This window comes from Chiloscyllium plagiosum, unplaced genomic scaffold (genome assembly GCF_037043375.1).
Source record: "Chiloscyllium plagiosum isolate Xiang-an unplaced genomic scaffold, Cpla_swu_hap1 HiC_scaffold_15, whole genome shotgun sequence".
Taxonomy (NCBI): domain Eukaryota; kingdom Metazoa; phylum Chordata; class Chondrichthyes; order Orectolobiformes; family Hemiscylliidae; genus Chiloscyllium; species Chiloscyllium plagiosum.
Window position 1 is genome coordinate 75,802,230 of NW_028270153.1, and position 14,020 is coordinate 75,816,249.

Genomic DNA, 14,020 nt, shown 5'->3' on the forward strand with positions numbered 1-14,020 from the left:
CTCCTCCTATCCCGGAACCACTCACATCTAACACCAGACACGCCTCCCAACCCAGAAACTCTCTCTTCATCATCATCAGAGGCCCCTCCCAACCTGGTAACACTCTCTTCATCATCATTAGAGATCCCTCTCACCCGGTAATACTCTTAAACATCATCAGAGACTCCTCACACCCCGGTAGCACTCTCTTCATCATCATCAGAGACCCCAATCACCTGGTAACACTCGGTTCATCATCATCAGAGACCCCTCGCACCTGGTAACACTCTCTTAATCATCATCAGACACTCCTCACACCCCGGTAACACTCTCTCCAACACCATCAGAGACCCCTCTCACTCCAGTAACACTCTTCATCATCATCAGAGACCCCCCATACCTCTGTAACACTGTCTTCATCATCATCAGAGACCCCTCACACCCTGGTAACACTCTCTTCATCATCATCAGAGACCCCTCACACCCTGGTAACACTCTCTTCATCACCATCAGAGACTCCTCACACTCCGGTAATACTCTCTCTAACACCATCAGAGACCCCTCTCACTCCGGTAACACTCTTCATCATCGTCAGAGACCCCCCCCCATTCCCCTGTAACACTGTCTTCATCATCATCAGAGACCCCTCACACCCTGGTAACACTCTCTTCATCATCATCAGAGACCCGTCTCAACCTGGTAACACTCTCTTCATCATCATTAGAGACTCCTCATACCCTGGTAACACTCTCTCCAACACCATCAGAGACCCCTCTCACTCCAGTAACACTCTTCATCATCATCAGAGACCCCCCCATACCTCTGTAACACTGTCTTCATCATCATCAGAGACCCCTCACACCCTGGTAACACTCTCTTCATCATCATCAGAGACCCCTCACACCCTGGTTACACTCTCTTCATCACCATCAGAGACTCCTCACACTCCGGTAATACTCTCTCCAACACCATCAGAGACCCCTCTCACTCCGGTAACACTCTTCATCATCGTCAGAGACCCCCCCCCATTCCCCTGTAACACTGTCTTCATCATCATCAGAGACCCCTCACACCCTGGTAACACTCTCTTCATCATCATCAGAGACCCCTCTCATCCTGGTAACACTCTCTTCATCATCATTAGAGACTCCTCATACCCCGGTAACACTCTCTCCAACACCATCAGAGACCCCTCTCACTCCAGTAACACTCTTCATCATCATCAGAGACCCACCCATACCCCTGTAACACTGTCTTCATCATCATCAGAGAACTCTCGCACCTGGCAACACTGTCTTAATCATCATTAGAGACCCCTCTCACCCGGTAACACTGTTTAATCATCATCAGACACTCCTCACATCCCGGTAACACTCTCTCCAACACCATCAGAGACCCCTCTCACTCCGGTAACACTCTTCATCATCGTCAGAGACCCACCCCATACCCCTGTAACACTGTTTTCATCATCATCAGAGACCCCTCACACCCTGGTAACACTCTCTTCATCATCATCAGAGACCCCTCTCACCCCGGTAACACTGTCTTCCAACACCATCAGAGACACCTCCCATCCCAGTAACACTCTCTTCCAACACCATCAGAGACCCCTCCTACCCGGGCAACACTCTCTTCATCATCGTCAGAGACCCCTCCTACTCCGGTAACAATCTCTTCCAACACCATCAGAGTCTCCTCCTATCCCGGAACCACTCACATCTAACACCAGACACGCCTCCCAACCCAGAAACTCTCTCTTCCTCATCATCAGAGGCCCCTCCCAACCTGGTAACACTCTCTTCATCATCATTAGAGATCCCTCTCACCCGGTAATACTCTTAAACATCATCAGAGACTCCTCACACCCCGGTAGCACTCTCTTCATCATCATCAGAGACCCCAATCACCTGGTAACACTTGGTTCATCATCATCAGAGACCCCTCGCACCTGGTAACACTGTCTTAATCATCATCAGACACTCCTCACACCCCGGTAACACTCTCTCCAACACCATCAGAGACCCCTCTCACTCCGGTAACACTCTTCATCATCGTCAGAAACCCCCCCCCATTCCCCTGTAACACTGTCTTCATCATCATCAGAGACCCCTTACACCCTGGTAACACTCCCTTCATCATCATCAGAGACCCCTCCTACCCCGGTAACATCTCTTCATCATCATCAGAGACACCTCCCACCCGGTAACACTCTCTTCATCATCATCAGAGAAACTTCCCACCCGGGTAACATTCTCTTCCAACACCATCAGAGACCCCTCATACCCGGGCAACACTTCCTTCATCATCGTCAGAGACCCCTCACACCCCGGTAACAATCTCTTCCAACACCATCAGAGTCTCCTCCTATCCCGAAAACACTCTCATCTAACATCAGACACGCCTCCCAACCCAGAAACTCTCACTTCATCATCATCACAGACCCTCCCAACCTGGTAACACTCTCTTCCAACACCATCAGAGACCCCTCATACCCCGGTAACACTCTCATCATAATCATCAGAGACTCCTCCCACCCTGGTAACATTCTCTTCATCATCTTCAGAGACCCCTCCCACCCTGGTAACACTCTCTTCATCATCTTCAGAGACCCCTCCCACCCTGGTAACACTCTCTTCATTATCATCATCAGAGACCCCTCTCACCCCGGTAACACTCTCTTCCAACACCATCAGAGACCCCTCCTATCCGGGCAACACTCTCTTCATCATCATCAGAGACCGCTCTCACCCGGTAACACTGTCTTAATCATCATCAGAGACTCCTCACACCCCGGTAACACCCTCTCCAACACCATCAGAGACCCCTCTCACCCCGGTAACACTCTGTTCATCATCATCAGAGACCCCTCCTACCCCGGTAACACTCTCTTCATCATCATCAGAGATCCCTCCCACCCCGGTAACAATCTCATAATCACCGTCAGAGATCAGTCCCACCCCAGTAACACTCTCCTCATCATCGTCAGAGACCAGTCCCACCCCAGTAACACTCTCCTCATCATCGTCAGAGACCAGTCCCATCCTGGCAACACTGTCTTAATCATCATCAGAGACCCCTCTCACCCCGGTAACACTCTCTTCACCATCATCAGAGACCCCTCACACCCCGGTAACAATCTCTTCCAACACCATCAGAGTCTCCTTCTACCCCGGAAACACTCTCATCTAACATCAGACAAGCCTCCCAACCCAGAAACCCTCTCTTTATCATCATCAGAGACACCTCCCACCCCAGTAACACTCTCTTCCAACACCATCAGAGACACCTCTCACCCCGGTAACGCTCTCTTCATCATCATCAGTGACCCCTCCCACCCCGGTAACACTCGCTTCCAACACCATCAGAGACTCCTCCTACCTCGGTAACAATCTCTTCATCGTCATCAGAGACCAATCCCACCCCAGTAACACTCGCTTTCAACACTATCAGAGACCCCTCACACCCCGGTAACACTCTCTTCATCATCATCAGAGACCCCTCACACCCCGGTAACACTGTCTTAATCATCATCAGAGATCCCTCCTACCCTGGTAACACTCTCATCTAACAACATCAGAGACCCCTCCCACCCAGATAACAATCTCTTCCAACACCATCAGAGACCCCTCACACCCCGGTAACACTCTCTTCATCAACATCAGAGACCCCTCACACCCCGGTAACACTGTCTTAATCATCATCAGAGACCCCTCACACCCCGGTAACACTCTCTTCATCATCATCTGAGACCCCTCCCACCAAGGTAACACTCTCTTCATCATCATCGTAGACCCATCCTACCCTGGTAACAATCTCTTTCAAATTCATCAGAGACCCCTCCCACCCCAGTAACACTCTCTTCATCATCATCAGAGACCGCTCCCAACCTGCTAACACTGTCTTCATCATCATCTGAGACCCCTCCCACCAAGGTAACACTCTCTTCATCATCATCGTAGACCCATCCTACCCTGGTAACAATCTCTTTCAAATTCATCAGAGACCCCTCCCACCCCAGTTACACTCTCTTCATCATCATCAGAGACCGCTCCCAACCTGCTAACACTGTCTTCATCATCATCTGAGACCCCTCCCACCAAGGTAACACTCTCTTCATCATCATCGTAGACCCATCCTACCCTGGTAACAATCTCTTTCAAATTCATCAGAGTACCCTCCCACCCCAGTTACACTCTCTTCATCATCATCAGAGACCCCTCCCACCCCGGTAACACTCTCTTCATCATCATCAGAGACCCCTCCCACCCCGGTAACACTCTCTTCCTACACCATCAGAGACCCCTCCCACCCCGGTAACACTCTCTTAAGCACTTGTACCAACAAGTTGAAGAACAGCTTCTTCCCTGCTGTTATTAGATTGCTGAATGGACCTCACTCTAATTCCAAACCAAATATTGATCATCGAACCCGGGTGTCTCTGCAGAAGGAGCACGTGGTGTCTACCGATACCCTTAAGCTGTTCAGGGAGCGGTGGGCACCGCAGGGAGTGGTGTTTTATTTCCCCCTCCAACTCTATTTTGATTTAATCCCTGCCTTCGCCTTCACTTGTTTGATGTGAAGGGCACTGCTTGTCACTGGCCATGTGGGTTTTTTCTTTCTTCCTGGTGGTGGGAAGTGAATAAAGATTTATACACCTGTTGTCTTTCACTGCACACACACATCATGGGTCCTTGGGAAAATATAAGCACTACTGCTGTTAGGTGGTAGTGTGGAGGTACAAAAAACCAAATATTGATCTTGCTTTTGTGCACCTCCTGTGCAGCTGTAACCTTGCATGCCTCACTGTCTAATAACCCTATGATCTGTATGTCCTTCTATGTTATGACCTGTCTGTGCTGCTTGAAAAACAAATCCTTTCACTGTACTTAGGTACATGTGACAAAAATAATCAAATCAAATGAAAATCTTGTTAGCTTTCTGCATGGTCTGTTCCCTCTGGCTCACCTTGGTCCACTCGTCCTTCACTCCTGACACCACCTTGTTCCCTGGCCAACTTCTCTGTCTCGGGTTTGCTGCAGAAGCAGCAGAAGCAGGAAGAACAGCACCTCATTATCTACCTGTTAACTCTACAACCTTCTGGATTCAATATTGCGGTTCAACAACTTTGGATCCTGAGGCACCTTTTCCCATGTCCTTAGCCCAGCATTCTTATCACATGCACTGCTATTACACCCATCCCATTGTCAGTCATTGATTGTCCCCATTAGCAGCTATTCACTCTCCTAGGCTGACTGTTTTTCCTTCCTTTGTCTGTCCAACTGATCTTATCTCTCTTTGACCTCTATCTCCACCTATTATTTACTCCTTACCAACTCCCCCATCATAACTTCTGCACAAAAAACAATTTTTACCTAGCTACCATCAGTTCTGAAGAAGGACCCGATATGTTAACTTTGATTTCTCTCCACACGTGCTCCAGACCTGCCCAGATTTTCCAGCAAATTCTGTTTTAGATTAGATTAGATTACTTACAGTGTGGAAACAGGCCCTTCGGCCCAACAAGCCCACACCGACCCTCCGAAGCGTAACCCACCCTGACCCATTCCCCTACATTTACCCCTTCACCGAACACTACGGGCAATTTAGCCTGGCCAATTCACCTAACCTGCACATTTTTGGACTGTGGGAGGAAACCAGAGCACCCAGAGAAAACCCACGCAGACACGGGGAGAATGTTCAAACTCCACACAGGCAGTTGCTTGAGACGGGAATTGAACCTGGGTCTCTGGTGCTGTGAGACAGCAGTGCTAACCACTGTGCCACCGTGCCACCCAGAATTCTTGTTTCTGACTTCCAGCGTCCACAGTTTTTTCCTTTTTTTTATCAGGAGTTGGGACGTCATGTTGAGGTTGTAGAGGACATTGGTGTGGTCACTTTTGAAGTTTTGTGCACAGTTCAAGTCACACTGCTAAAAGAAGGATAAACCACCAGGTCATCAACTCCCTCTTGTGTTACTGTTGATTCTTTTGATAGTCACCTGAAATTGTTGTCCTGGTTCTCGATGTTTGCATTAATTGGAACAGTTCACCTCTCGCTTTCGAGGTCAAGATTCCATGGTTTTAAATATCCCTGTCAAATAGAATCTCCGAGGAGAAAGTGAGGACTGCAGATGCTGGAGATCAGAGCTGAAAAATGTGTTGCTGGAAAAGTGCAGCAGGTCAGGCAGCATCCAAGGAACAGGAGAATCGACGTTTCGGGCATAATCCCCTCTTCAGGAATGAGGAAGGTATGCCAAACAGGCTAAGATAAAAAGGTAGGGAGGAGGGACTTGGGGGAGGGGCGTTGGGAATGCGATAGGTGGGAGGAGATTAATGTGAGGGTGATAAGCCGGTGAGGGTGATAGGCCGGAGAGGGGGTGGGGTCCGAAGAAGATTGCAGGTTAAGAAGGCGGTGCTGAGTCCGAGGGTTGGGACTGAGATAAGGTGGGGGGAGGGGAAATGAGGAAGCTGGAGAAATCTGCATTCATCCCTTGTAGTTGGAGGGTTCCTAGGCGGAAGATGAGGCGCTCTTCCTCCAGGCGTCGTGTTGCCATGGTCTGGCGATGGAGGAGGCCAAGGACCTGCTTGTCCTTGGCGGAGTGGGAGGGGGAGTTAAAGTGTTCAGCCATGGGGCGGTTGGGTTGGTTGGTGCTTGTTGGTCTGAACATAGTCCCGCGTCCATTCAGGGTCAGTAGGTTCCGTAGACAGGTGCTGAGGAAGGAGATGTGGCTGAGGTAGCGAGTCTGTTTGAGGACGTGGCTGAAGAGCTTCAGGGCAGAGGAGATGACCCCCAAGTCCCTCCTCCCTACCTTTTTATCTTAGCTGAAAATGTGTTGCTGGAAAAGCGCAGCAGGTCAGGCAGCATCCAGGGAACAGGAGAATCGACGTTTCGGGCATAAGCTCTTCTTCAGGAATCCTTTTTATCTTAGCCTGTTTGGCATACCTTCCTCATTCCTGAAGAAGTGTTATGCCCGAAACGTCGATTCTCCTGCTCCTTGGATGCTGTCTGACCTGCTGCGCTTTTCCAGCAACACATTTTTCAGCTCTGATCTCCAGCATCTGCAGTCCACACTTTCTCCTAGTTGATTTTAACCTACTGTGAATCGTCTTGCAAGGATGCCTTCCTTGAAGAAGTTTTCTTCCTCCCTCTACAAGGATTTCAGTGAGTCCTTCCTCACTGCACCCCCAAGACATCTCCTCTGCCCTGAAGCTCTTCAACCACGTCCTCAAACAGACTCGCTACCACAGCCCATCTCCTTCCTCAGCATCTGTCTACAGGATCGACTGACCCCGCATGGACTCCAGACTATGTTCAGACCAACAACTCCACCGCATCTCCTCCACTTCCTGCTCCTCCGCCCTTTGACCCCGCCCCTCCAATCGCCACCAGGACAGAACCCCACTGGTCCTCACCAACCACCCCACCAACCTCCAGAGGCATCGTATCATCCTTCGTCATTTCCGCCACCTCCAAACAGACCCCACCACCAGGGATATATTTCCCTCCCCTCCCCTATCAGCATTCCGGAAAGACCACTCCCTCCGCAACTCCCTCGTCAGGTCCACACCCCCCACCAACCCAACCTCCTCTCCCAGCACCTTCCCCTGCAACCGCAAGAAATGCAAAACTTGCACCCACACCGCCCCCCTCACCTCCATCCAAGGCCCCAAGGGATCCTTCCATATCCGTCACAAATTCACCTGCACCTCCACACACATCATGTACTGCATCCGCTGCACCCGATGTGGCCTCCTCTACATTGGGGAGACAGGCCGCCTACTTGCGGAACGTTTCAGGGAACACCTCTGGGATACCAGCACCAACCAACCCAACCACCCCGTGACTGAACACTTTAACTCCCCCTCCCACTCCGCCAAGGACATGCAGGTCCTTGGACTCCTCCATCGCCAGACCATGGCAACACGACGCCTGGAGGAAGAGCGCCTCATCTTCCGCCTAGGAACCCTCCAACTACAAGGGATGAATGCAGATTTCTCCAGCTTCCTCATTTCCCCTCCCCCCACCTTACCTGAGTCCCAACCCTCGGACTCAGCACCGCCTTCTTGACCTGCAATCTTCTTCCCGACCTCTCCGCCCCCATCCCCTCTCCAGCCTATCACCTGCACCTTAACCTCCTTCCACCTATTACATTCCCAACGCCCCTTCCCCAAGTCCCTCCTCCCTACCTTTTATCTTAGCCTGCTTGGCACACCTTCCTCATTTCTGAAGAAGGGCTCATGCCCAAAACGTCGATTCTCCTGCTCCTTGGATGCTGTCTGACCTGCTGAGCTTTTCCAGCAAGACATTTTTCAGCTCGAATGGAATCTCCTCTTAGCCATCCCAACATCTGTCTATCCATGTAACAGAAGTCCATCATTCCGGGAGCCATTCCCTTAAAGCTTTGTGTCACCCTCTCCAAATCCCATTGTATTTTATTTCCTCCATAACATTTTCTCCTTCGTATATTCCCCCCTACTGTAGTACTCAGAAAGTTGCACTGATCGGCCCTAGGCAAGGTTGATGGATATGAAGCCTCCTTCATTGTTCTCTGACTATGTCACTGAGGTTATGGCGAAATGAGAGTTTAGATTAGAGTGGTGCTGGAAAAGCACAGCAATTCAGGCAGCATGTGAGAAGCAGGAAAATCGACGTTTCGGGCAAAAGCTCTTCATCAGGAATAGAGCTCTATTCTATAGAGCACCTTAATAGATGGGGGACCAGCATTCTGGCAGGCAGGTTTGCCACTGCAACACAGCTGCGTTTAAACTAAATAGCGGCGGGGAGGGGACAAACTGGAAGTTTAAGAAGGAAATTGCAGGGAAAGTTAGAACAAGAGAAGTCAAGAAAGACAACGGTATCAATGGAGCAGAAATCTCAAAAAGGGATCATGCCATAAGGTTGAGTGAAATAGGGATTGATAGGAAGGTTGAGGGCAGTAACAAATTAAAAATACTATATATGAATGCACGAAGCATTAGAAATAAGATGGATGAGCTTGAGGCTCATTTGGAAATTGGCAGTTACGATGTTGTGGGGATAACGGAGACGTGGCTTCAAATGGACAGGGCCTGGGAAATGAATATTCAAGGCTATACGTGCTATCGTAAGGACAGACTGACTGGCAGAGGGGGTGGGATGGCCCTGTTGGTAAGGAATGATATTCAGTCCCTTGTGCGGGAGGACCTACACCAGCAACCATCCCAACACACACAAACAAAGCTGTATCAGAACACTATTCCAACGGGCCACCACACACTGCAGCACAGACGAACTTTGGAAAACAGAGGAGAACCACCTATACTATGTATTCAAGAAGAACGGATACTCAATAAATACAGTGCGCAGATTCCTCAAGAACAAACCACGACAAGCAGACCAAACATAGCCAGAAACCCTAACCACCTTACCATACATCAAAGAAGTTTCAGAAATGACAGCCAGACTACTAAGACCCCTTGGAATCCTAGTAGCACACAAACCTACCAACATTCTCAAACAAAAACTAACAAACTTAAAAGACCCAGTACAACCCATGGACAAAACCAACATCATCTACAAAATTCCATGCAAGGACTGCCACAAACACTACGTAGGACAAACAGGAAGAAAGTTAGCCACCAGGATACATGAACACCAGCTAGCCACAAAAAGACATGACCCTCTCTCCCTCGTAGCCCTATACACAGATGAAAAAAACCACCATTTCGACTGGGACCACACATCTATCCTGGGACAGGCTAAGCAAAGACATGCCAGAGAATTCCTAGAGGCCTGGCACTCCAACCACAACGCCATAAACAAGCACATACATCTAGATGCCATCTATCAACCCCTCAGAAAACGAACAGGAAATGACATTATCACAAACTCCAGGAACCTCTTCCAGGAGGAAGATATAAATAGAAAGCAGGAGACATCAGCTTCGCTTCACTTGGAGGTCGCCACTGATGATGTTACCTAACCAGGTAATGAAACGTCTGGATATCAAACCTACAGCTAAGCGAGCAAACCTACACCCTTTCTACAGGTATATCAGGAATAAAAGAATGACGAGAGTAAGATTAGGGGCAATCAAGCAGAGTAGTGGGAAGTTGTGCGTGGAGTCAGAGGAGATAGGGGAAGCGCTAAATGACTACTTTTCACCAGAATTCAAATGAGAAAAAGACAATATGGTCAAGGAGAATACTGAGATACAGGCTACTAGACTAGACGGGATTGAGGTTCATAAGCAGGAAGCGTTAGCAATTCTGGAAAGTGTAAAAATAGATGGCTGCATGGGATTCATCCTATGATTCTCTGGGAAGCCAGGGAGGAGATTGCTGAGCCTTTGGCTTTGATCTTTATGTTGTCATTGTCTACAGGAATAGTGCCAGAAGACTGGAGGGTAGCAAATGTTGTCCCCTTGTTCACGAAGGGGAGTTGAGAAAACCCTGGAAATTATAGACCTGTGAGTCTTATTTCAGTTGTGGATGAAGTGTTATAACAGATAGGATTTATAATCATCTGGAAAGGAATATGTTCATTAGGGATCGTCAACACGGATTGTGAAGGGTAGGTTCTGCCTCACGAATCTTATTGAGTTCTTTGTGAAGGTGACCAAACAGATGGATGAGGGTAAAGCGGTTGATGTGGTGTATATGGATTTCAGTAAGGCATTTGATAGGGTTCCCCATGGTAGGCTACTGCACAAAATACAGAGGCATGGGATTGAGGGTGATTTAGTGGCTTGGATCACAAATTGGCTCGCTGAAAAAAGACAGAAGGTGATGGTTGATGGGAAATGTTCATCCTTGGAGTTCAGGTGCACATGGGGTTCCGCAAGGATCTGTTTTGGGCCCACGGTTGTTTGTCATTTTTATAAATGACCTGGATGTGGGCATAGAAGGATGGGTTAGTAAATTTGCAGATGACACTAAGCTCAGTAGAGTTGTGGATAGCGACGAAAGATGTTGTAGGTTACAGAGAGACATCGATAAGCTGGGCAGAGTTGGAGTTTAATGTAGAAAAGTAAGAGGAGATTCACTTTGGAAGGAATAACAGGAATGCAGAATTTAGCATTAGCAGGAATACTGGGCTAATGGTAAGATTCTTGATAGTGTAAATGAGCAGAGAGATCTCGGAGTCCAGGTAAATAGATCCCTGAAAATTGCCACCCAGGTGGATAGGGTTGTTAAGGATGGAAATGTGTTGCTGGAAAAGCGCAGCAGGTCAGGCAGCATCTAGGGAACAGGAGAATTGACGTTTCGGGCATTAGCCCTTCTTCAGGAATGAGGTAAGGAGGCATACAGTGTGTTAGCTTTTATTGGTAGAGGGATTGAGTTTTGGAGCCACAAGGTCATGCTGCAGCTGTACAAAACTCTGGTATGGCCGCACCTGGAGTAATGTGGACAGTTCTGGACACCGCATTATAGGAAGGATGTGGAAGCTTTGGAAAGGGTTCAGAGGAGATTTACTAGGATGTTGCCTGCTATGGAGGCAAAGTCTTACGAGGAAAGGCTGCAGGAAATGAGGCTGTTTTAGTTAGAGAGAAGAAGGTTGAGAGGTGACTTCATTGAGACATATAAGATAATCAGAGAGTTACATAGGCAGGATAGTGAGAGCCTTTTTCGTCAGATGGTGATGGCTAGCATGAGGGGACACAGTATTAAATTGAGGGGTGATAGATATAGGTCAGATGTCAGAGAGTGGTAGGGATGTGGAATGCACTGCCTGCAATAGTAGTAGACTCGCCAACTTTAAGAGCATTTAAATGGTCATTGGACAGGCAGTTGGACGAGAATAGAATAGTGTAGGTGAGATGAGCTTCAGATTGGTTCCATAGGTCGGTGCAACATCGAAGGCCGAAGGGCCTGTACTGAGCTGCAATGTTCTATGCTTTCTAAAGGTCTTTGTTGAATCTCTGCTTAGCTTTTTAACTTTATTTCTTTCTTTTACTACATTGTATCTAATTTTCTTCTACCTAGATATCTTTGTACCTAAGATGGCTTAATGTATGGCGATTTTGTACACTTTTCATTGTACTTCTGTACTTGAGTACATGTGACAATAAAATCTAAATCTAAATCTAAATTGTTGCATCTCATTGATGGTAAATACTACTACTGTTAAGTGTTGGTGGTGCAGCTGTCATGGATTTAGTGCCAATCAATTGGGCTCCTTTGGTCTGGATGGTGTCAAGCTTCTTGAGCATTGTCTGAAACAAACACAGAAATTGCTGGAAAGATTCAGCAGCTCAGGCAGCATCTGTGCAGAGAAAGAGTCAAAACGTGTGGCGCTGGAAAAGCACAGCCGGTCAGGCAGCTTCCAAGGAGCAGGAGAGTCAACATTTCGAGCATTAACTCTTCATCAGCATCAGAATAGTTCCATGTGAGTTGCACCATCAGAAATGTTAGCTCAATATATTCAAACTGTAAAACCTCCAAAGCTCCAACCGTCTGTCAAAAAAATTTAGATCCAATCCATAAGTTATCACGCTTACCTGAGTGTGTTTCATCATCTTTGAACCCCACTCCTTCAACCACAACAAGGACAGAACCCCGTGGTCCTCACCTTCCGCTTCACCAGCATCATCCTCTGCCATTTCCGCCACCTACAAATGGACCCCACCGTCAGAGATATATTTCTTTCCCAGCATCTTCAGTCTTCACTTTCTCCTCCCTTTCTGTGCAGAACAAGCAGAGTTAACATTTTGGGTCAAGTGACACATAAGAGTCATAGAGGAGAAAGTGAGGACTGCAGATGCTGGAGATCAGAGTTGAAAGTGTGGTGCTAGAAAAGCACAAAAGCACAGCAGGTCAGGCAGCATCCGAACAGCAGGAGAATAGACATTTTGGGCATAAGCCCTTCATCAGGAATGAGGCTTGTAGGCCAAGGGGGCTGAGAGATAAATGGGAGCAAAGTGGGGCTGGGGGGAAGGTAGTTAGGAACGCGATAGTAAGATGAAGTTGGGGTGAAGGTGATAGATCAGAGAAGAGGGTGGAGCAGATAGGTGGGAAGGAAGATGGACAGGTAGGACAGCTCAAGAGGGCGGTGCCGAGTTGGAAAGTTGTATCTGGGATAAAGTGAGGGGAGGGAAATTAGGAAACTGGTGAAATCCACATTGATGCCGTGTGGTTGGAGGGTCCCAAGACAGAAGATGAGGCGTTCTTCCTCCAAACATCGGATGGTCAGGGTTTGGCTGCATGTATTTGGGGGAGTGGGAGGGGGAGTTAAAGTGTTCGACCACAGGGCAGTGGGATTGCTTTGTGCGGGTGTCCCAGAGATGTTCTCTGAAGTGTTCTGCGAGTAGGCATCCTGTCTCCCCAATGTAGAGAATACCACACCGAGAGCAATGGATACAGTAGATGACGTGTGGAAGTACAGGTAAATCTCTGATGGATGTGGAAGACTCTTTTGGGGCCTTGGACGGAGGTGAGGGGGGAGAAGTGGGTGCAGGATTTGCAATTCTTGTGGTGGCAGGGGAAGGTGCCGGGGGGGGGGGGGGGATAATAGGTTGGTGGAGGACATGGACCTGACAAGAAACTCGTGGAGGGAATGGTCTTTGTGGAAAGTGGATAGGGGAGGGGAAAGAAATATATCTCTGACAGGGGGGTCCATTTGTAGGTGGCGGAAATGGCAGAGGATGATGCTGGTGAAGCGGAAGGTGAGGACCACGGGGTTCTGTCCTTGTTGTGGTTGGAGGAGTGGAGTTCAAAGATGATGACACACACTCAGGTAAGCGTGATAACTTATGGATTGAATCTAAATTTTTTTGACAGATGGGTTGGAGCTTTGGAGATTTTACAGTTTGAATATATTGAGCTAACATTTCTGATGGTGCAACTCACATGGAACTATTCATTTTAATAGCTTACTGTTAGTACTCCAATCAACTTTAGGATCCAGACCTGTACAGGGAAGGATGCACTTTGCTATTGACAGACAGTGGAACAGATTGGTGATCTGTCTGGTTTCACTTGAACTGGCCAACACATCCTGATGAAGGGCTTATGCCCAAAACATCAATTCTCCTGCTCCTCGGATGCTGCCTGACCTGCTGTGC